Genomic DNA, 25,781 nt, shown 5'->3' with positions numbered 1-25,781 from the left:
CTTTTCAAACTGGTACATTTTTGCTTGAAGACCGAAGTATTCAGAGCACTCATCCTTGACCTTCAATACACTCATGCCTGTGCTGTCCTTGCGCACATTGAAGAAAACCTCCAGACTGCTGGATTTCTCTGCAGAAGCCTACCAAACATTGAGTCCGTCTCTCAGTATAAAGGAGACTGAAGTGCTTTATCACTCTACTCCAAGACACGAATGTGACCCCCATTCTTCAAATTCCATCAAGGGAAAGACTTTGGAGGTAGGCAAGAACTGATCTCTAGAAAGACACTACGTCCTGGTCTACAATGTAGTCAGCATCCCCACTTTCCTCTATGGCTGTGAAAGGTGGGTGACCCACTACTGTCACCTCAAGAGCCTAGAGAGATATCACCAACAATGCCTCTGGAAAATCCTCCACAATAAACGGGAAGATCACTGCACAAATACCAATTTCTATGCTGAAGCCAATTTTACCACCACTGAGCTGGTGACACTCAAGCACCAGTTTCTCTGGACTGGATATTGTGTGTGGATGCCCAACTCGCAACTCCCAAAACAAATGCTCTACTCCCAGCTTAGCTGTGGCTAGAGATCTTTTGGGGGCCAGAGTAAATGCTCTAAGGACACATTGAAGACAAATCTGAAGAAGACAAATACTGACATTAAGAGCTGAGAGGAGCTGGCTGCTTACCAACTCCAGTGGGGCTGCAACCTCAACCAAGTGGTAGCCCATTTCAAGGTTAAGTGCCTTGCCCTCAAAGCAGAGAGAGAGCAGAGAAAGGAAAGGGAGAGAAATACTGGCCTGCAGCCTACTTTTCCTTCTGGAAGATTTGCAATTTCTGCAGACAAATCTGTGGCTCAAGGATTGGCTTCTTAAGTCACCTCAAGGCCCATCAATGAGCTGTGGTAGAGATCACCTTCAAATCAAGGGATTGCTGACAACCAGTGTTATCAATCTGAGGGAAGTTAGGGCTCAAGAGCAGGAAGAAATAAACAGTGTGGTAAGTAGGCATATTTAAAAAAAACCAACAACCTCACATAGTACTAAAATGATAGCTTGAGTCTATGGACATCAGTAAGCTACGTGAAGGCTCGAGTCACAAAGCTAGGTGGTAAATTCAATTTATCTGATTGCAATGTACTGAATCGAGATTGTAAGGCTCCTGCCCTATGGTCTGGGTAACCAGGACAGCTGTGTAAGCCTCAGTAAGGCTCCTGCCCTGCAGCTGTTGTAACTGGGTCAGCTGCACTTAAGACTAAATTAAGACCAACTGACCCTTAGCTATTTGCCTTTGATTAGTTCTAGGGCTGCTTTTAAGGAACTCCTGCAGCACCTGAGCCTTATTTTATAACCTGCTGGTCTCCAATCCCTGAGCAGCATCTCTGGCTTTCCTGGTTCCTGACCTTGCTCTTGGCTCGTTCCTGGATTTCCCTGCTAAATTCCCTAGCTTCTGACATAAGCTTGGCTCTCTGCTCTTGGACCTCTCCCTGTGGATTGTCCCTTGGATTTCATAATTACACTTCCAATTCTCAGATCATGACCCTGGCTGGGTATTTGGTTCCTCGTAGTTCCTGACTCCTACCCTGGCAATCCCCAGGCCCAGGCCCAGCTCTAGCCACAAGGCTGGATAGCCTGGTGGACTATGACAAAAAATCACCACTTCTGCATAATAGCTCCCACTGAATCAGGAGATAAAGCTAGAATATATCACAGAGAGGAACATGTATCAGAGTGCAGTGTCAGAAGAGTTATTGACTTTTGGTGGTAGACAGAATATTTTCAACAAATATATATATTACTGTTTTTGACCAGTCCAGTTGATTTTATTCATAGAAGTGGCAGACATGCATGTCAAAATTAAGTTCAGTTGGAGAGAGGGAAGGTGTGAATCCATCAGAGAACAGAGTGAATTAGTAACACTATGATCATAAGGAAATAGTGTGAATACCATGGAGGCTGCTGAAACTGCCTACACCCTTCTGGTATGTCTGCATGAGTGTTCAGCACTACAATTACCCTAGTTTGACCAGCTCACCAGGGCACAAATGTCAAAAAGGCTTTTCCCCTTTTTTATCGACATGTATGAGATCAGCTCCAACAAGATTATATAGTCTCGGGCTACTTAGTGACAATTTTTTCCCTCCCTTTATTATGCTGTCCTCACTAAGACCAAAGATGCATGGATTTTGACCAGTTTGAACTCATTTCTTGCGAATATGCTAGATATGCTCTCTTTCTAGCAGTTAAATGCTAATTAGCATTTATAATTTAGCATTTATTTAGTATATACTATTACAGCCAAATGTGTTCAGCTCTTTATTAATTTTGTACATAAAAAAGTGACACTGTGCATCCAAAATACTAGATATAATACTTCCTACATTCATATGCTATTGGCTTACTTATGATTCTTGCTATCTTTTCTTCACACTGTGATAATGAGTCTTCCAAATTACTATCTGCAATAAATTTCTTGTGAGATTGTTCAGTGCTCTCTCCTTTTTTATTTTTATTTTCTACACTGAATGGAGGACCTACAGAGAGATACCTATTGCAAGGAAAAGCAATTGAGAGAACACAAATCACTGTCATGCTTGGAAGAGACCAAAATTGACAAGTTCAAGGGATTTAAATGGACCAATTGGCCAGCTCAGGTTTATTCGCACCAGGTCTCATTCTGAAATAAATTTGGTAAGTTTGTCAATAATATCATCAGCTTTAGAACTGTGTTGCTACTTTCTGGGTTTGAGTCAAGCTCCTGTATGCAACTGGCGTTTTATGTCTAAGAAACCATTTATTTATTTTCATAGGATGACCCACTTCTCTCTAAGCTGGCTCATTGGATATTGGTTTCTTATTTTTTTATTTCCTACCTATGCTCTCTCTCACTGAATCCCTTCTCTCCCGGAGCTCTTTCTCTTCTTGATAGTGGAGATATTCCCCTCTATTTTTAGTAGTCCATTCTTTCTTCTTGAAATACCAAACAACACAACACAGCAAGGAAGAATGGACTGTCCCTGGAAAAATCTTGCCTCCTTTTGCTGTAATTCAAGTCCTCTCAAGGGATAAAAAAGATAGAAGCCTGACTAAAAAAGGTCAAAAAAAAGTCTGGGAAAAATTAAGTGAGCCATCCTAGCTTTCCCAAATCATCTTCCTTTCAGACTTAAGTGAAGACTGGATCTGCAAAAAAGAGAGTCAGATGAAATAGTGGAGAGGAAACAACTGGGGACAACATCTGGGTGGTGGAAGCAAAGACTAGATTTTGAATCTCTGAAAAGTTCGATATGAAGATGAAACGATATAAAGAACTGTGATAAAAGCCAGCTAGAAGACAGTTAGGGAAGGGCAAGGAAGTGGTATGAAATCAGGGATTAAGAGAGCGGGCAAGGAAAAATAGACACACAATCCAGGAGAAAAAAATCTTGACTTATATTCAGTAGCACAGATTTCCTCCTGTGTGCCAATTTAAACCAGATAAGAAGATTCTGGGATCTAGATTTCTTGTGTGTGTGGCTGTGCACGCATGCACGCACAGGCATACATGCTTGGGATGCTTTTTCAAGAAGACTGCAGTGTTCCTTAGCCACCTGGATGTACACAACAACATATATTAAACTGAACATTGACTCACAACCCCAAGATTTGTTGGTCCACTGAAACCTGTTTCCATCCCTTTCCCTCCTGTCTCTGCCCACCATACATGCCAAGTACCAATAAACTGTAATGGGCCTAGAAGCTCAGCCAACACTGTGAGCAGTGTTGGTTGTGCCCTGAGCATGTGTCAGACATGTTCTTCGGCTGTGGGGTTTGGTGTGCATGGAGCCAATGTGCCACATTTCACTGTGGCACTCTCTGGCACATTTGGAGACTGTACAGACATGCCCTATGAGTCACTCTCTGTAGGAGGCTGGAAAGCCTGTTAAAATAGCATTTATTCAATGTTATCTTGCACACATTTTTAATAGCAAAATAAAAGTTAAAAAAAAAGTTTGAATAAGTAATTTAGTGCTTATACCAGAGACAATTATAAGATTAGTCATAAATCTTTCAGCATAAAATGGAATTCGGAAGGATTTTCCTTCTCAATTAAAAAAAAAATGTCTAATGCCTAATGTCACCAATTGATGTTTGCATCGTTAAAATAGAGTTCACAGTGAAACAAGACTCAGGGAACAGACTACTAATCTGTGTCTCCCGCCCCCCTCAAAACTGCTTCCTAGAACTGCTACAGTTAGTTATGCTGTCCCGGTAACATAACTTTCTTATTCATAGATGTTAGGGTCAGAAGGGACCTCAATAGATCATCGAGTCTGACCCCCTGCATAAGCAGGAAAGAGTGCTGGGTTCAGATGACCCCAGCTAGATGCTCATCTAACCTCCTCTTGAAGACCCCCAGGGTAGGAGAGAGCACCGCCTCCCTTGGGAGCCCATTCCAGACCTTGGCCACTCGAACTGTGAAGGAGTTCTTCCTAATGTCCAATCTAAATCTGCTCTCTGCTAGCTTGTGGCCATTGTTTCTTGTAACCCCCGGGGGTGCCTTGATGAATAAATACTCACCAATTCCCTTCTGTGCCCCCGTGATGAACTTATAGGCAGCCACAAGGTCGCCTCTCAACCTTCTCTTGCGGAGGCTGAAGAGGTCCAGTTTCTCTAGTCTCTCCTCGTAGGGCTTGGTATTTTTCCTTAATATTTTCCAAATGTTATGCCACCAAGGTATATACATATTCAAAAAATAAATAAGAAATAAAATTTTAAAAAGCTTAATTACTTCAGAGCAAGACAGGCAACAAATACATCAGCTGCATATTTGTGTCTAGAATTCAAGTGTTAATTTTTTTCAAGGAAGTTCAGGTGCTGAAAGTTCTTCAGCTGTGGTTCACATGCAAAGATATATAATGACTTACTAGTCAGAGCCTAAATGACTGAGCCTTAATTTTCAGCTTCCTTCTTCTCCTGTTACTGTGTCTTTTAAGATAATTACCAATGTAAACTTGTATAGCAATGTTTATTTTCATCATGTTGCTCATCTCTCAGCCATTGCTAATGCCCTGAACAGATGTTTTATTGTTCACCTTTTCCATATGATATTTTCTGCAGCTTCCTCACTAAGAGGCAATACACAAAATATTTTGGGGGACCTTCGCTTCCATGGGTGTTTTTTGTCAATAGCATCTTTTGTCCATTCCGGTAATGAAAATTCAGTTTTTCCATGTTAACTCTTTCTAACAAACAGAAGTCAAGATTCAGAGTCAAGCCACTAGGTTGAGGCTGAAACATACACAAGGATGTTCAAAAAAGACAACAGTTAAAGAGGAGCGCTATAATTCTATGATTTATCTGAACAGCAGATGGATTTACAATATCTCCAATTTCTAAGCTGGTATAATAGGCCTGGCTCCCTCACTCCCGCTGTAGCCCAAAGACCTTTGAATTTTGTTTCGCCAGGGAGGGCATGACAGGGCACAGGTTATACTAGACATGCCGAATACCTATACTCTCCCACTTAAGCATCCGCTGTTGGAGACAGGCTACTGAGCTAGATGGACCATTGGTTTGACCCAGTATGACATTTCTTAAATTCTTATGTCATTGGCACTGTTTCAGCAACAGAAGGGAGGGAGAGATGTGTCAGAGCTGATTAGTTGAGTGCCTCGGTGCAGTGGAACTTTCTAGCACCTGGCACGATGAGGCAGGGGAATTCTCGACGTGATAAAAAGCCTCGGCGTGGAGGAGTTCCCGCCGCGCATATGCAAATGCGCATACTATGATTGGCCGACTTTAAATTATTCCTACGTGGCGGCTGGCAATTGGCTTGCTAGCCTTATAAAAGGTTAGGGTTGTTTCCACCCTAGCCGGAGAACTCCGCGCTTGTCCCGGAGTGGAACCTGACGGCCTGATCACCTGTCGACGACTCCCCGTCGCCGATTCATGCGACGTACCCCCTGAGTTTTGCATGCCCAAGTTTAAAAGATATCTCATCGAATAAGAGCTCCTCGATTGTTGACTTCCCTGAACCCTCGAGTTTGAAGTTTACTCTCTTCCTACGTTGTACATCTCGACAGTGTAAGTAAAGCCATCCTTGTTTCAACTAATACGCTTTTGTGCCTAACTCCGCTCTGGCGGTTACGAGTACCCATCTGCTGGTTCTGGGTTTGTGGCCACAACCCAGACGACCCTTTCCTCGTCCCCACAAGATGTACTGCCCGTGTTCAGGACAGCATATGGCTTGGTGGTTGCTAGTGCACTCTCCTGAGAGATGAACACCCTTAGGCAGTAGAGAAAATGCATCTAGGTCTTCCATATCCCAGACAGATATTCTGTCTACCAGGTTACCTTATAAAATAAGATATAAGATCCCAGGCTCTAGGATCAGCCTTAGCCATCAACAAATTCATCTACAAACCTTTCCTTGACCTGTGGGAGTAATCATCCTTGACTGTGAGGGATTGCTGACGCTGATGATAAAACGCACTGCTGCTTCATTCCATGGGGAGCGTGACCCTATCAGTATGTGCTGAGTATTTTGAGAACACAATTATGGATCAAGACTCTCAGGGGACTTTGGTGGTGTAATGCCTATTTTCTGGATATAGAATGGGTGTAACCATGAGATAAATGTTGAGCTCTTCTGCCTCAATAAAAATGAGGTGGTTCTAGACACCCACAGAAGATCAACTCTCAGGCACTTAGGGAATGGTAAAGGCAAAATTTCACCTGCAGCCCTTATAGGATCTCAGCAGCAGCTGCTATAGAGTGTCAGGGTTTTTTGGGATTGCAGCTTGGAGCTAGTCACACCAATTTCTTAGACATCTAAAATGACATGTACAAGTCACTTGACTTAGATATATCAATAGTTTCAGAATATAGAAGTTTTGAATCTCCAGTCCTCCCCTTCTATCCCTTTTGCAAACAGGACACAAGACTGGAAGAAATGAACTTGCTAACCCAGGACATCCCATCCCCTGCTCTTGCAGCATGTCTAATAATCCCTTTCAAAAACTGAAGATAGCTCTGGCCTTGCACTAGAGCCATGATTCCTAGGGTCTGGGGACACCGTTAAGTGCATCTGACTCAAAGGGAACACCATTACATATTTAATAAAGTCTTCAAAAGAGCTCTCTTCTCCAAACCTGCCTACGGAGAAGATGGATGGTTTGTAAGAGGAGATTCTTCTGAGCGCACAGTAACAGTCATAGCTGAGGATGGCTCTTAATAATTCACTCTGATAGTTATTTCTGCTTTTTACTGTTGGCAAACAGCCTTTCATAAAGTTTCACTGTCTTAAAATATTACATTAATGAATAAGGTTGTTTCAAATGCTGAGTTTCAATCAGCCTTAGTTCAGAAGTAGAGCAACTAAAATGAATGATCTCAGCTCCTTAAAGAGAAGAAGAATTTACATTTGATTGCATTGTTAAAACAGGGCGATTCTTCTCCCCCTGCTAGAAGATCACGATTAAGTCAGCCTGTGCATTTCAGGTCACACACTGAAGGCCACTAAAAAAAATTCAGTATATCAGGGCCACGTTTCCTTCCTTGATTTAAGATACGATATCAGTTTTTTCTGTCTGTCTTGGCTATTTGCCTCTTTTTTTGTTTGTGGTTTTGCTGAGCTACGAGATTACATTTTTAATTAAATAAAAAGTTGATCCTTTGTACATGGAGCAAGAATAGATGATTACACCACATGTCTGATCCCAAGCCTGTTGAAACGCTCCTTTCGATAATCCCCTATCAGCTCTTGCTTGATCAGGCAAGGGAGTAAGAGGGATGCCCCTATTTACTATCTTGTTTGGAACAGCTCAGAATAGCTTTGGCTATAGTCAGGAAAAGATGCAAATGACTGAGGACACAGGTCTGACGAAGATTTCAGAAGACTGTGTCTATCCTAGGCCTCAGAATGTGATTTTAGCAGGAAATAGAAGAATACATTTTTAGAAGGCTATTTGGTCAGAGTTTTGAAGTGTTCCCATCAGAAACGGATCAGGAGGCAGTGCAGAGGAGAGATGAAACTCAGCTGAAAAATATAAATTACAGTTATAGAGACACACTCATTTGTTTTTCTTTACTTAACAGTGATAACTAAGACAGTACAAGCTCTTTGGAGTGTGCTGCAGATGTACATGACATGTTAAAAAAGGTACCCTCAGCATCAGCAGCAATCAAAGAGGAGTTGGAACATGAAGACTCACCAGCAAAAGCAGCAAAGCAGAAAAAATGCCAGCTTTTAAAAGTGATGTACTTTCTAAGCAAAGGAGCTATCCACCAACTGCCAGAAACAGAAGGAGCCAGATGGTGGCATGGGGACAGGATGGACTTTCTTTTCCTCACTAGGGATATTGAGCACACTCAGGGAGCCTCAGGAGAGGCAAGGACATCACACATTTGGGCACAATCCACTCTTCCTGTTTTTCACCGTTCTAAAACTCTCTGGTCTGGATAAAAGAAAGTGTATGCCCATTTAAGAAGTTCCTTTGCAGACCCTGTGTTCCTTACTTAAACTTGCCATTTGGTCTAATGAGGTAAACTACTAAATCAAAATGCTCACCAAAACATTTCCCAACATTTGGAATTCAGAGTCCCAAAGCCCTTTGCTGAAGGTAGACACCTACAGCTGGCTTCTCAAAAATGGAGCAAGGCTTAAAAATGAAGCTGCTGTAAGTGGAAAAGTCACCTTTTTACATTAACCTAATGCTTATTGCACGTGGGATACAAGAGTCCCAGGCTCAATTCCTCTTCTGCCCAAAGAACTGACTGCCCGATTCAACTCCAAAGCCCCCAGCAAGCTACAGGATATTTTGAAGTTGATGCATCCTTCCTTTTTAGGATCTTACAGTGTGCAGAAAAGAATTCATGGGCGTTTGATGCAGGAGTGGGCAAAATACGACCTGGGGGCTGGTTGCGGCCTGCCAGGTCATTCTATCCAGCCTGGTGGGCCCCTAAAAAATTTAGAAAATTAATATTTATCTGCCCTGGGCTGCCTGTCATGTAGCCCTCAATGGCTTGCCAAAACTCAGTAAGCGGCCCTCTGCCCAAAATAATTGCCCACCCCTGGATTAGAGTGCAAGTGAAGGTAACAGCACAGGAGGAAGCATAACTGTCTGGGGAATCACCTAGGCACAGGGAATCCAAGAACTATTTATTCATTTTAAATGTTGTAACTAAAATTGAATAAAATGCATGAAGAATGGACTTAGATCTTAGGTGCCCATCCTGTTTCCCCAACTGAGTGTTTCAGTCACTAGGCTATTGTATAAAAGGGATGGCACCTCCAACATCCCCCTGCATCTTCCTTCTCCTTTCCCACCCCATTCTTTAAGACAAAGCAGCAGCTGACACTGCATTTTGTGCAGAAGTCAGATCCACTAGCTATGGAGTTAGGAGTCTGTCCAGTATGCCTACTGGATTCCACTCGTCAGAGGAGATGCACAGGTGAGCCTGAATAGGCCTCCGTGCCCACCTGGTGCCGCATGTAGGAGCCCTGCAAAGTCTGATGCATTTCCAGGCATACAAAGGAGAACCTTAGACATCTGGGGAAGTTTCAAAATCAATAGTGGAGGTACCTAGAGAACTTAACATTTCTAGAGTTCAGTTGCAAATGAGCAGTCTCAGGACTATAATTTTAGATGTAGGCACCTAAATTCTGTCTCAGTCCTTAATTTGGCCTTAGTGCCTGATTTCCAAAAGCTGGGTCCAATTGTTGCTGGTGGTCCACTGAGAAAGGGGGTCTGTGATAGACACAGAATTTGAATTAAACCAATGTCTCCCCTATAAACAACATATCCAATTCTATATGCACTATATAATCCCCTGTCAAATTCCATAGTATAGCTCAAAACATTTTTATAAAAAAGTTGTTTTCTATTAAAATCCATTGGACTTGTGTGTAATTATGGGTCTTATTAACTGATGATTTAGGTCCTAATTCTCAACCTTTTTCTTTTAATTAGACATGACGATTTCTGCAAGAAGTTAGATCAAGTTCTGCTGATATAATTTTAGACAGCTGTAACATTTTATTAATAAACTGACGACTCATCAACAGACAGACCAGTTACCAGACAAAGCAGTTTACATTCAAATAAGTTTTCCAAATAAAAGATGAGTACAGGTGGGGACTACAGCATGTTAGATTATGTGGGATTTAAAATATTTGGATGCAGGTTCTACATGGAGAACAAGTACATGTAATAAAGGTATTTAATCAGATGCTTTTGCAAAAAAAAAATATCAGTGTAAAATGTAAGAAAACAACCAGATTTGCTCATTAAGAAACATTAAGAGGTCAACATCAAGAATGTTTTGCAAGGTGCTGCCAGGAAAGCCAATTTCTCTTTTAGAAACCACTTGCAAAAAGGACAAAAACTCAACTGGGCAATAAGTAAAATGGATCTCTTTAAAAGAATTGCACATTAAGCAATATGTGACTTGATCGCTAGCACCCTAGATGTATTTCAAGAGGAATTTCATTGTAGTTAAAAGAATTACACCAGTGTAATTTTGCACATGAATGGGCTCTTGATTATAAAACTTTAACTTGTAGTAAAATTCAGACGGAGACGGGACAAATATATGGTTTAGAAATATATACTGACTTTCTAGGCCAATACCAAAAAAAGCCCTGGGGTTACTATGTCTAGTCCTGTCTGAGTGCATTTAAAAGGAAGTATGGAAGGAAAATGTTGACAGAAAATGGCTCAGGTATTACCCTATCAAGACTAATGAAGTACCAGAAGCAGGATTATAAAATAATAAAAATATGAAAATAGAGGTCTTCAGGCTGCCAAACTAGGATCCAGAACTTGACTGATCCAAATTTGCAGTTGACTTGTTGAGTCGGTCTCCTAAGGACATAGGGCTGCTTGGTGAAGGGGCCAGAGAACTGTAGCTCCTCATGGGAGGGCAGGGATTGCTCCCTATGTCTACTGCACATTGATAACACCTCAGAATAAAGGAACAAATCAGACTCATGGCTGTCACCGTTGCACTGGTCAAAAGAGTTCTCCACACCTTGCAAAGGGGTGTACAGGTTCGGCACACCCAGGAGCTCTCAGAAGCATGAAGCCAGCTGGTCTTTCTCCTGAGACAAGGCCCTTCCACAACATCCATTACTTCGAGTAGTTCCTAAATAGTACAATCTAGCTTGGAATCATTTAGCACCTGATTTTATACTCATTAAAGTCAATAGCAAAGCTCACACTGACTTAATGATGAAGCAGCAAACCTTAATGAGATGAAAAAATAATACAGCAAAAATTGGGATTTTTTTTGTTTTTTTTAATCACTGGATTACATACAGCTGAACCTGAAAGTGTATATTGAGGTAGCTGTTACATATTTTTAAATGCATTTGAAAGGGGACTGTAAAGGTACATTTTCAAAACCTCTTCTGGAAGATTTAACACTGCGACTATAGAGAACAAAACAGGTTTAGTATAAGAAGCACATCTCCCAGATACACATCCAGAGCATTCATCTATTTTTTATGCCCAAAGAGAGCCTTTATAAGTTTTGAAATATTCAGATACGATTTTTTTTTCTGCTAATAGTTGCCACTAGGGACCAGAACCAGAAGTGCTGAAATATTTCAAGAAAGTTTATTCTTGTGAGATTTTTCATCTAGAAATTGTAGGCTCAAGAGGAATGGAGATTTGGGATAAATTCCAGGGAAAGCCTCTGAACTTCTAGATGTTTATCCAAGTTTCAGACCTTTTGATATTAGTCTCTTTGACTCTTGATCTAACAAATGGCCCCTATGGCTTTTTTTTTAATTTTTCAATTTTTTTAGGGGGAAGAACCAAAAAGCCTTGAATAAATTTGGAACGGTCGAGATCTAGATTGCATATTTACACGTTGAATGCCTCTATTTTCACATTGAAGTTTGTTTCTTTTGTTTAATACGTTGATGGGATAATGGCTGCCTTTTATTGCTTTTATCCTCAGACTGGTTTACTTTGTTAAAATAGATTTAACTCTTCACAAATAAGGCAGCATAAAGCGTTTCTTTCCAGGCCTACAGTACTGATATTACATATGTGAAGAAATGGTTCTTTGGGTTTTATTTTCTTTGACTCTTTGTTGCACAGTGGAGAAACACCAGAAGCCACTCATCCTTTAAACATGCTGAAACTTGGAAGTTCAATTTCTCTGATTTAAATAAATATCAACTATATTCATTGCAGAATTAAAAAAAAAAAAGTTTATTAGCAATCTCAGCATTCACTTGCCAAGTAGAAAAGCTGTTAGATTTTAAAAGGCAATAATATCCCTTAAAGTGTTTGAGATGTCAATCAACCCTCATTATGACTAGCTGCCTTCAATTTTACCTCAAGAGGGAATACAGTACGTGGATTAGTTTTGCATATACGAGACAAAAAGTGTGCAGTTTTAAAATATGTACTGTACATGCCTTTTTATGCTGGCTAATTCAAAGTGGCATCAGCGTGAATTAAAGAAAAAAAAAGGTAGGTAAATTAATTCCTCCGTACCAGAAAGCCAACTTTCAGTCAGCTTTTCCCTGGATGTTTGTATCTGCAAACCCGCTGAGGATTCCAGCAGAAGAAAGTCTATTAATTTTCCATGTACTTGTTGACGAAAAAGCTATCAGGATTATGGGTTGAATATTTCTAGTGTAAGGAAAGTAAGGGATGCAATTAATCTCTGTGAACTAAAATATACCTCTTTTCATTAATCTTTTATTGTAAATGAGCAAAGTAATTGAACCAGTACCACACTGTCAGAATGAATGCAATGCCAGTGGGATATGCATGAGAGAGCACATACTGATTGAGTATTAAATATCTAACGGCAATAATTTATGGTTCATTACCTCTTTTTGGAGTTTCTTAGTTGCATAGTGCTTGAATTTTAAGTAGTCAGACTTTCAGAAGAAACTGCTTTCAAATGCTGAAGACAGCAAATGCACAAAACCCTCAGACAATCTCCTTAATTTGGGTAGTTTCATACTTAGTTGAGCCAGGCTCTTTAGTGTGCTAGAAGCATGTTCGATATTTGCAACTTGGGTTAATGCAATTAAAATATCTTGTGATGAATATTTCATCTGCAATTTTCATTTTGCATGTGAACAGAAAGATGTCATAAGCACACCCTACATGTAGACAAGGGCCAAATATCTAGGTATGTATAATATGGACACCTAAATGGGATATCCAAATTCCATATATGAATTGCAATTCTTGGCACTTGCAGCCTCTCTCTTCATTCTAGGTTTCTTTCTTACATGGCATAATCTAGTTAAGAAGTGAATGAACAATAATCGGCATGACTCTTCAGAAAAATATTGTTTAGTGGTGAACCTGTAGGTGAAGACAACCTGACAACTCACAAGCTTAACCCTACGTTTGTGCTGAATGCTGTGCTGAGTCAGAACCAGTGTATGACCCGACAGTAGAAAGTGTACCCAGAACTTTTCCTTCTTCAGTTAGCCTCCAAACCCCTTTTAAATCTATTTTGGTGGGAGCGTAAATGAGTCCAAGAGATAGAAGGCAGAAAAACATCAGTGCCAGCATCTCCAGTCTAATCTTTTCTCTGAGGGTAGAAACAGATGACACTAAACTGAAGCTGATCAGCTGCGGCATGCTGATCCGCTTTACTGGGCAACATACAAGGGGCGATGTGTTCCCTTTGTCTAAGGATTTCCCAGGTATCTTGCTGCCCATGTCAAGTCCTGAACTGACCCAGATGAGTCCCAACTTGGAGGCACAGGTGCTGGGGATGACTTGGATCCCCCACCAGGACCTGCATGGACCCATGCCTCCATGAGGCACAGGTCAGCACAGGTCCCAGCATGGAGGCCCTGAGGTCATGTGGGTCCCAGCATGGAGGCACAGAGCACCCAGGTTTCCATACTGGGAGCTAGACAGGCTTTCACTGCTTGTGGAGACACTCTCCTGGAGATCTCAGGGCAAGTCTGCACAAACAGGGAATCCTGACTTTCCCCACAGACAGGGTGTGTCACACATAAGATTCATGCAATGCAATAACCTCCAGTGCAAATCATGTCAGAGTTTATTGCTCCCAGGTGCTGCACTTACACACTTGCCTGGGACCACTGCACATTGAGCTGGGTCTGAGCAGACCTGGCTGGCAGGGTCCCAGGAGGTCAGCTTGGCAACCTGAGGCTGCTATGACCCAGCTTAACATGCTGCGGAGGGGCTGGCCGGGGGTGCTTCAGTGTGGTGCTAGGCAGCCGGCAGCCCCACACTGAAGCACCTCATGCCCCAGCCAGCATCTACACATACATTTCTGTGCACAATAAAGCCAAGCAGGATAGTCCTTGTATTTGAAAGTGCTAGCCTGCGGTGGAGCTAATTCCTTTACTGTGGCATAATAGGGCCACATGTGTAGATGCTGAGACTTTACTGTGGAGCTAACTGGGTAGCTCCATAGTAAACTTCTCATGTAGATGCATCTCTGGACATCTCCATAAACAGGGTAGCCAGGGAGGAGCTCTGGTGGCTTGAGAGACCCAATCCTACTCAGGGGGTGCATCTACACAAGACACTACCGTGCAATAGCTCGTTGCTACCACGCAGTATTGTTGCCAGCACTAACCATGCGGTGGCGATACAGCGCAGTAGTAATAAGCTACTGCACAGTAGCATGTTGCTAATACAAGGTAGTGTCGGAAGAAAACTGTGTGTCGATGGTACTGCACAGTAACACCCGTTAATGTTCAGGTCATTTAGTACTTGCTTTAGTACTAAATGACCGTGCAGTAACAACTGTGTAGTTATGGCCAGGGTGCACAGGATTGGTCCCCTCAAGCCTCCAAAGCACCTACTTGGGATAGCAGGAGATTACAGAAAACTCTCGGCTGCCTCCTCTCTACCACCACAAACCAAATAGATGTCAGCAGCACTAAAGTAGCACAATTTATTAGTACTTTTTGATGTGCCAGTGATGTGATACAACAACGGCTAGGGAAGTCTATTTGCTTGGCATTTTGCCACCATAAAAACTTATGGCAGCACAAATGTGATGTCAGATGACATCTATTTGTACCCTGAGCTGCTGACATTCTTTTACATAATTGTCAGCCTACATTGATCTCAGCCCATGTGCTACATGCTGCATGAGCCGTGAGCCCATCTATCCTTGTAAAATCAACTCACCTATTGAAAATTTGTAAACTGCCCTCCTGTTCATACGGAACTCTATTTATTGATTTTTGTTAACTGGGACACAAATGAGGAAAAGAAACATTTCAGTTTCAAAGTCATACCAGAGGACACAGGCAGGTTACAATCATTTGTACTGTAAAATAACTCCATGTTAATTGACTCTATATTTACATATTATGAATGCATATTTTAATCTGTTTTACATGAATAAGTCTGCCACAAAGAAGATTTCATTTCCTTTTTTAAAACAACATAACTACTTGGCTTATTTCAAGAGGAAAATCTCTTTCAAATTGTTTTGACCTTTTCCTGAGTACCCTTATTTTTTTTTTTTTTGGTGGAAGCTTTTTATTTATCTTCTGTAAACTTTAGTAACCTCTCATTGTTTTAAGAGTAGATAAGCTTACCCTCAGATTCAGACCTCTCTCTTCTACTTGGGCTACTTTTCCAGGTGGCCCTACATTTACACTGTAATTGGAATTGGCCAGGATTTTTTCAAGGTGTTTCTTAGCCAAAAAACGACAAATCTTGACTTGTGTTCCCCCCCCCCCCTTCCCCCAAGAAGAGTACATTAATTCTTCGGCTACTTAATGCGTCTCATTTTTCTAGAAATTCAGTAGATTGGGTATTATCCCAATACAGATTAAAAGCATAGAAAAGTTTCACGAGATGGCAACATAGTTTCACCCAGCTCAATTTTGAATATCAATAGTGAGGCAGGGTTGGTGGCTCCGTGAAGAGGGCTGTTCATCTGGAGGTGGAAGGGATGGGGGCCAGAACTAGCCCTGTTGCAGGGGGTAGGAAAAGCACAGCCCTGGAGCTGGGAGAAGTAGCTAGGCGCTTTCAACCCCCAGGGCTGCATCCCAAATGTGTTCACATGTGCAGTAGATGGAGCTAATTTGTGCCCAGTCTAATTTAGTGTACCTCCTGAGGTGAACTAAGTTAGATCATGCTGGCCATTTTTTGCCCAATCTAAACTCCCTGATTGTATACAGAGTTTGGCACTTAGATTGACCTAACCCTAGCTAGATCAATCTAGGTGCAACATCTGCATGTACCCTGTATCTCTAACCCAGCAACAGCAAGGTGGATAACTTTGTACATATAGGAAGGAAATAGACCCGAGTCCTATTGGGTAAGAGAGGCCTGTATCAGGTGCACAACTAGAAATATATTTCCATCAAAGGTGTGACTTGCTTCACCTCTTAATATTAATATTAAACTACATTAACAAGTAGTGCAATATTAATTATATTAGAATGATGTTCCAAAATCCTAATTAAGATTGAGAGCCCATCATCCTGAATTTGGTAAGAGACAGAAGGAAAGGTAGAACATGCTTAAGAGTGCTTATTTTGATGAAGGGCTCACTAGCACAGCTGACTTCTTAGCAACAAATGTAGAGAATTTTGCTGAAGGCTGTAGGGAAGAGTTCTGCAAAAACAAGTTTGTCCTCCAACATATTCGATGCATTGTCAAATGCATAGACCAAAATAACTCTAATATTTATTATGCATATTTTACAGATGGGAAAACTAAGGCCCAAAGTTAACTCCCTTAACTTGGCATGGTTCAACAGTAGCTCCCTTCTCAAATCATTCCACAAGGCAGCTCTTATTAGTTTTGGATCCGGTCCCTTAGTATTGTGTATCCCTACAGCCTCAGTATCAATGTGGTTTTTAAATTTTAAGTTGCATCTTGTACAACCCTTTTCTGACTCTCAGGCAGAGCAATTCATTTTCTAATTATAAATCTATATTAATGTCTTATCTTTTCTGCTGTACTTAAAGATGTAAGCACTTCCATTTTTTCTGCTAAGCATATTGAGGCCTGTATTTATGGAGAAAGCAGTATATGCATCAAAGCTAATAGCAGTTTTATTCCACTAAGCAGTTAGTTTACGAACACATGGCCAATAGATTTTAGAAAATAACTTTTTACATACATTAAATCCTGTATTTAACATTTTATACAGAACAGAAGATCAGAGTGTTAAACAAAAAAACCCTACCACATTTACCCCACTACAGAGCAATAGGTTATATCTTGGCCCTAACTGGGAGTCTTATGATATAGTAACCTCATAAAGAAACATGGTAGCAGATTGGATATGGAATTTAATTCTGAATGATATTGAAAGGTCAGCACAGAATTGCTCAGCTCATATTTTTGTGGAGATAACATGTGTGAACTAGTTATTTCCTCCTTTTAACATATAATGACCTTGTCCATTGATTTAATGAGGAAATTATACATGCTGTACTCACAGATTTAACAAACTCTTCAGAATTAAAGATATACCAAAGGAAAAAAAAAAAAAGGAAAAAGAGAGAGAGACAGAGACCACATGCTAGTAACCCAGCCATCTGGCAGTGGAAAACCCAGAGATATCAACACAATGACCTGTGGAGCCTCTGTTGTGGCATATGCTAAAGCAGGAAGGGGAAAAAGCTGTGCAATGGCTAACCACCCCCCACACCCCCCAGGTGTGCTGACCTTATTAATGCTATATAATGTGAACACTGCACATGGTAAAAATGTCAAACAATCTATTCACTCCTAATAGCAACATCTGAACAATGCAATGCCATATAATACAGTGAAAAGTAATTAAAGCAGGAGAAGGCCACTATTATCTTAATTACCCTCAGACTTGTTTAATCTGTGCTCAATGTAGCCATATGTCTGGGTATTCCAAAGGTTTCAGTGGTAGCCAGTCTCACAAAATACAGTATTGATTTGTTAGTAAAAAAGGTTTTTCATTTAAAAAAAAAGAATTGCCATCAATTTCAAATTAAACCCCACTGACTGTATTAAACTCCTATATTACAAATTGATATCAAGACTTAGTACTGTTAAACAGTCTTATTGACTGGATACAAGCAGGGAAGTGGAACATAGGGCTCCTGGGTTCCCTTTCCGGCTCCCCTACAACCACTTGCTGGCCTCAACTAATTTACTTTGCCCTCATTGCTTCTTATCCATCTGCAGAATGACCTGCCTCCAGAGGATAGTGTGAAAGTTAACTGATTTAATCTTTCTAAAGTGCTGTGCAGGCCTTGTACAAACATGCAGTCGTATTTAACAGTACAATGATGTTCACCAACTTTCCATATGTCCAGCTCCACCTTAAGGAGGTGGCAGGTGCAGATCTGGGGTGGGGGTGCAGCAGTGTGGTCGCACACCCCCTTGCACTGTGTAGTGAAATGAGTCTGGGAAGGAGTGAAGGTCAGACCAAGGAACACGGACCAATGCAGGGATGGAGCTTATGTAGGAAGGGTGAACCCAGTAGCATAACTGGGGGCAGGGAGGGGCAAGTAGGGTACTAATCCTGGGTACAACTTAGTAGGGGTACTGGAATAGTTCCCTCACTCCTGTGGAGTGTGTGCCCTAGCAGCAGAAGCACCCCATGGTGTTCCCCAGGGGGACACTGATGGGGCCAAGCAGGGAGCAGGGGCAGGAAAGAGGGACCTGCCTGCTGCCAGGGCTGCAGGGAGTAGCTATACAGGTGCCAGGCTCAACTGGGGTCCTCAGTGATGGACAGGTCTCTCTTTTTCCCCCACCGGCCTAGAGGCTTGAGATATGCTTCACCCCATCCCTTGAATTGGTCTAAGGGCTGTTGGTGGCATCTGCTTCACATCCCACCCCCACTTTCTTCACTCTGGACCTGCCTCTGGGAGCTAGCTTTGAGAACAAGACACCCAAAGAGCTTTAGTCCCAGATGTTTCAGAGTTTAACTCCAAAACTTTGACAGAATATCATGACAATTAGGCAAAGTGAACCCTCTAGAGAAAACTCCTCCCAGGTATAAACTGGAAAAGGTTAGCAGTATTGTATACTTCAGGACTTGCATGTTTGGCTTATTTTAGATGAATATATCTTGGTGGAAATGATCACTGAAGTCTTTCTGGTTCTTTGGGTATAATTTTGCAAGCGCACTGAAAGAAGAGACACCCAAGACTGGGATGGATATTGGGAAAAAGTTGTTTTAGAGTTTCAGAGTCCACTGATAATTGCTGGATTTTTTGGGGCTTTGTTTTTATTTGAATGATGTTAGAGCCTAGAGAATTGCTCAGGAGATGGCTATTAGCATAAGTAATAAATATTAAAATTAAGCCTCAACACAAGAGTAAGATAATCAAGAGTGAGATGACCTTCTTTGTCAGAATTCTCCAAAACAAGACAACTGGGATAAAAACAAAATGCGTCGGGTTGTGGATTCATTCTTTTAACCTTTCTCCTCTGCTTATCTCAGGAGCAGACCCTGTTCATTCATAAGAATATAAAAATCTTCCAAAGGTAATGAGTATTGAGCACTACAGACAATAAAAGGCTGATATGATTAGAAAAGGGGCCAAAACTGATGGGAGTATCAGCATGACTATCCACCTTGCACAAAACCTTCTCACCATAGTGGGAACTAAGAGATAAAGTAGTTCTGTTTCTCCTGCTCTAGGATCTGACTACATGCAGACAAGTTTAGTCTGTATTATATTTTATAAACTCCCACAGTGTGGCAGTATTTCAGAGAATAATTTAAGACTGCACTACTAACATTTTGATACTTCCTTTAGTTTACTAGTTAACACTAGTTTGCTTTTTAAATCTGGTTCAAATCTGTCTTTTTTTTTTAATTCCTCTTCTGTAAGGCGTATGACTAAAAAGTTGCTTCCTTTGGTAATTCCCATTTACGTATCACTGGCTTCACTCATCTCAACATCAGTAATAGAAAGAGGAAATTTTAGTTATCTTCACACTGAACCGCCTTTCCTGAAACCAAAGATGAAGCATTTCTGTGGTCATGCTACTTAATCTCTATAGATATTAATGGCACTCATTTGATCTCAAATATCGAGGGCTTACACAAGAACGTCGTAACTGCTTAATACAGGACGAAGAGATCATCATTACATTACATGCCGTGTATGTCCCGAACATACCATACCACCCGACTAGGCTTTCAAAGCCTTCAGCAGGCACTTCCCACCTCTCTGTCATTGGTTACCAGAGAACTGATGTCTCATGTTTTGTGAAGCTCTACCTTATATATCAGGTTTGGAAACCTGGCCTCTTTTGGGTAACTGCTAGCACATCACACAGGATTTGTCATTGTTACAGTTGGCAGAAAGGAAAAAAAAAGTTCTTCCCCACAAAAAAGTTTTGAGATTTAAAAATGCTTCCCATTCTGCATTAGGAAGACTCAGAAAAAACTTTGGAACATCTCCTCCCCCATCATACCTGAAAACAACAAATAATCAAATGGCTAAACCACTTATTTAAGATATCAAAGTCATAAGTCCTAGTCCCTGTTCTGCCCAGTTTAAATCAGGGACCTCTTACATCCCAACTGAGTGCTCCAAACACCAGGATTTGGTTACTGAGGGAAACCCAGAAAAGAATATCTCCTACTAGAGCTGTTCCACTTCATCCAACTACTCATCAGAGCAGGGACTTGAATTTGCATCTCAAATATACAGTCCAGGTGAGTACTTCAATCCCTGGCAATGTGGGAATCTGCCTCACACTGGTTTTCACCACCATTTGCATCCTAAACCTACAAAACCACCCCTAACAAAGGTACAGTTGTAACTATTTTATAGGTTATGGTCAGTTGTGACAAGCCAATGATTTCTGAGCAGAAAAAGTCTTGTGAGAAAATTCCTGAACAGCTCCAGTGATTACATCCAAACAGTCCAACCAAAGTATTTTACCAACTCTTGGCTCAGCCCTGATCTCTGTATCAAGGCAAAAATCCAGTTGAAGATATGGGACTAAGCACAGTTGGGGTTAAACAACTTCACAATTAAATAGTACTGGATCTTGAACCACCACTGGTGATGTTTGTCAGAGTCTGTAGTGCTAATATCAGCCTTCTTAGCCATCAACAAGCCTTTACTTGACTCATGGGAGTGATCATCCTCATCTGTGAGGGATTGTCAATGCCGCCCTAATTAAAACTGCAAGTACATTTGGCTGTCTAGAATGGATCAGGGTTAAGCTATGATGCCAAATTTATTCTTTTTATTCTATCTGAAAATGATAAGGGGTCTTTGAAAGGTGGTAGAAGTTCAAGACCTCAGTTTTGCATCTAATTCAAAAGAGAGCCTCATGTCCATTGACACAATGCTATTACCATTTTGCTACCACCACTTCCCATAACACTTGTGGTTTTCCAACAAGTACTGCCAGACCCAAGTCAACTTAGCTGATAAAATAACAGCTCAAGGTAATATGGCACCATGCCTAGCATAGGTTTCATTTGTCCTTCATTAATAATCAGCCTTGAAGTCAAACATCCATTAACATGCCCTGCATAATAAAATCAACAATTTCAAATGAATTCCCATAGGAGCAAAATGATTCAAATGCTTAAATATTTCACAATGCACTTTCACTTAGGCACTAGCTCAGTAGCACTTTGGCTCTGTGAAATCTTAACAACACTTTTAATCTTTTGAAATGAAACATGTTTTCTTTAGACTTTCAGATCATTTTTATGACTTTACATCAGTTCTAAGCCAATTTCCCTTCTGGACTGCATCCATTCTCTGGTGCATCTTTTACCCTTTTAGCAAACAAAATCCCTTCTCTGCTTCTTTTCTGTGTTTACCCTCTGCAAAAATACTTTGTTCTAAATAAATTAACAGAATCCAATGCCAAGGGCTGCCTTCCTTCTTCTGAATAAGCCTTTCTGCCATTCCTTTTCTTTTCTGTCCAAAACATGTATTTTCTTAGTTGCATACTAGGTAATTCAAGACAATTATATCCTTGCATTTAAACTTGTGTGTTAGTATTATGAAAGCAACCCCCACATAAAAACTGTGAAATATTTTCATTTTTCTATTTTACTGTTCCATTGGGTTCTTTGCCCACTTCAATATTATCTCCAACAAATAAACTTTACAGACATAATTATCATTACTAACTAAGACAATTTTACCAGTAGTCACTTGACCTCTTAAGACTCCAAATTCAATTACTTTTATTTGATTTCAACAGTATGGTTACTTACATCTCTACAGTACAGAGATGAAGCCTTCATTACAGAGAAGGTATTTTTAAATCAAGCTAGCTAATTCCCTGTAAAATCAAGTTGAGGCAAGGGAGTGCAGTTTTTATCTTAACTCTTAACTACTTTAAATCACAGGTGGTGAAGTAGAGTTAAACTTAATTCGCTACATTAAAGTAAGAATTACCTGTGCCTCATCTCCACTAGGATTTCACTTTTAGATAGCTATCAGTATATTAAAAAAAACCCTCACCTTTTCTGTGCAGTTAAGACACAGCCTGAATCCAGCTATATATACAGATGTATCCATATGTTCTTATCTGGACCACAGGGATAATTTAAATCATACATTTTCTGGAGCATGGACCTTAAGATAGATCCAAAAAAGGGCAAAAGGGCATGGTACTTAAATTCCACCTGAGAAAGCTCCCATTGAGCTTGGTCAGGGATTTTTGGGTTTTCCCCACTTCCCTCAGGGGGCAGTGGGTAGGGGCTTTTCAATTACCAGTAAAGAGAAAGAACCAACCACTGGACTTCATATTTTCTTAATACCTAGACTGTCCCCTATCTCCATACGCCTACATAGCCTAGCACTGACATTGCACCTAATTGTGGTCAGAGTCCAAAAATTGGAGATTTCTCCATTTAAATCCCTGAGAGACCCAATCAACTCCAGTTGTATTTCCACAAAATTTGAATTACACGGCTGTAATACAGTGCATTCTTCCTGCCTTTTGTTCTTCCTATTTAGTAGGAGCCATGAAGGATCCTAGACAGAATGGTGGATCCTGGATAGAAATGTTGAAATCCTTGTTGTAGGAGTCTTTGCAATTGTCCCTGCTATTCCTCATTGTATTAACTGCTCTTAAATACTGAGTTAAGAACAAGCATATATTATAAAATTCTCTAGCAATTGTGTATTTTCAAGAAACAAATTCACAAATGTTAACAGAATTACCAAAATAAGTTTTAAAAACTGCTCAAATAAATATAGTCTGCAAATTATATATATATATATATATATATAAATAAAATAAATGTGAAAGTATGCCTATGTAATTTCCCTCAGCTTGCATATAGTATTATAATAATCTCTAATTATGCCGCCATGGTTCTATGGTGACTTTGATTATATGTAGAGGAACAAAAATCTCATTATAGAAATATACTTTGAATATTTATTCAAAGTATCTCTTTCATAAAGATTTGTACCAAGACAAAGATATGGTTGCTGTAAGGTTTTTATGTGGGTAAACCACCTGAACAAAGACTGGGTAGTAGTAAATTTATCCAGTATAAATGTGCGTTTATCAAATATAAAAGTGTATTGATTTGATACTGTTACTAGATCTGTTTCCTTTGAGCACTACTAACTTAAAACACTTTCTGGAAAATACCATTGTTGATCATCAAATACAGTACAGTCCTACATCAGAGGTGTAGGAGGAAAGATTAGTCCTCTGAGAATTATTGTATTCAATGGACAAGTGATAAAATCATCACAAAGTAGGCAAGTTATATTTAAAATGCAATAAGACGACAAATCATGCAGTCTTTTAGTTCCTGTATTCCATTCCTCAAATCTATCTCCTCCCATAATACACAGTACAGTGTTTCATTACAATAACACTTCCCCTTCACCCCCACTCCATCCTTAGAAAGATTTTTTTTTTTTTAAGTGAAAGTCTTGTCCTTGCCTCTGTGCAGACTGTGACTTTAGCAGTAGAACTTGTACCATATAGGTTAATTAGGGAGGAAAGGATTATGGGTGGTCACTCACAAGATGAGTGCATTCTTCACAGAGCTCAATGATACTAGTATTTCAGAAGTCAGGCAAAAACAGGTTATCCACCTTGTGTGCTCTCACACTCACGCATGTGCACGTGCACACGTGATAAGGTACTTTTGTGCCCATAGATTTAGCCATTGGAATGGAACTAGGCCACCTGTTTTCAATAGCTCTGCAACTGGAAAAGGAAGGAACTATTCTGTCCCTTTCTCCTATGTTGACCCTCACTGCTAGATGTGCTATACCCAGCCAAGCAACTTTACTGTATTCTTGTATATATTACTTAAACACACGCATTTTCCTAAAAGGTTGTACTTCTGAATGTCAGGTTACAATACTCAAGTGCATATGTTACTCATTGTGGGAAATCACGTAAGAGGCAGATTCAAAATAGTTCCCATTTTCCATTAGGGGCCACCCGACTCTTTCTTCCTCCACCCCAGAAAAGTCAAAGTAGGAGAAAGGCTGCTCAAATTTGGGCAATTCATCTATTATAGCCATGGCAAATGTAAAAAAAAAAATCTGTACAATTTTAATAATAAAAAAGGGTGACTGCCTACTTGTCTTTTTATTGATACTTATGAGATTGAATAGGTTAATTGTTTCCATGAATATGAGACATAGGAGTGTCATGTAGGCATTAATTGTATTGTCTGGCATAGAACACTGAGGGGTTGACAATGTACATTATATATATTCAAATATATCATGGATAACTCCAATAGAAGACTGTTATATACACAGCATATAAAGAGAATGTATGGAATTGAAGTATTAGTGCACTGAAGTGACTGGCTACCACTGCAGCTAGAGAAATGTAACCTGGCACTGCTGGATGGAGAAGCAAGCAATGGTGCCAACATGGACAGGTAAGTAATCTTGATTTTTCCGTTCAAAATCAAAGAGTCTGAAGAACCCAGAGACCATATTGTGAAGGACCAACGAATACTCACCTAGGGTGTTCCCTCAGCCATAGGTATGAGCCCGACCAGATTAGGACCTCCACACTATGGTGGGAGCTCCTGGTTTGCCCCAGCCCAGCTTTAGCATCTTGGCAGATGAGGCGGATTGGTGCAGATACACGGCTGGAGCAATATCCGGGTCCCTCGGGGCAGACTGGGGGGAGATCAGATGGAAGGTGGAAGACTGTGGACAGGATGGAAGCTGGAATGTCTCAACCCAAGACCGAAGGCCCCAGGAGCAGGGTGTAAACCTGATCGGATTCTGGAGGGTTGGGGAAGCCAGTGCTAAAGGAGTAAAAGAAGGGAAAAAGGAGAATAAGAAGAAAAGAAAAAAAGGGAAGTAAAGAGAGGAAGATAAGAGGGGTGGATGCTCCCGAACTACAGGCTTTTTTGTTTTCATTAAAGTGCTAATTGATCGCTGCAGATCGCCAATTAAGCCACGTGCAGCCACGATGAAAGGATAAAGGAAAAGGATAGATTGAGACTGAAAAGGAGAAACAAAACCCTGGCCGCTGGGGTGGAGGAAGAGAGCTATCACTTGGCAGAGGGAGAGAGAAGAAGGCAACACTCCCTTGCATCTTATCCTTCTTTTTGTATTAATTTACATTGGCTTGTTACCGGCTGCAGGGTGCCAATTAAGCCAGACGCGGCTGTGATCAATAAGGGAAGCTAAAGGGACTCCCTGCTTGCCGGCGGGCATGGAAGAGTCAATGCTGGTGAGGCAACTAATTGAGCCAGGGGTTCATCCAGGACCTAATCCCTGGAGAGGAAATTTGACGTGCATCATAATAAAAAAAAGAAAGAAAGAAAGAAAGAAAGAAAGAAAGAAAGAAAGAAAGAAAGAAAGAAAGAAAGAAAGAACGCTTCACGAATTTGCGTG

Source organism: Alligator mississippiensis, chromosome 10 (assembly GCF_030867095.1).
Source record: "Alligator mississippiensis isolate rAllMis1 chromosome 10, rAllMis1, whole genome shotgun sequence".
NCBI classification, from domain to species: domain Eukaryota; kingdom Metazoa; phylum Chordata; order Crocodylia; family Alligatoridae; genus Alligator; species Alligator mississippiensis.
Note: the sequence above shows the minus strand (reverse complement) of the source record.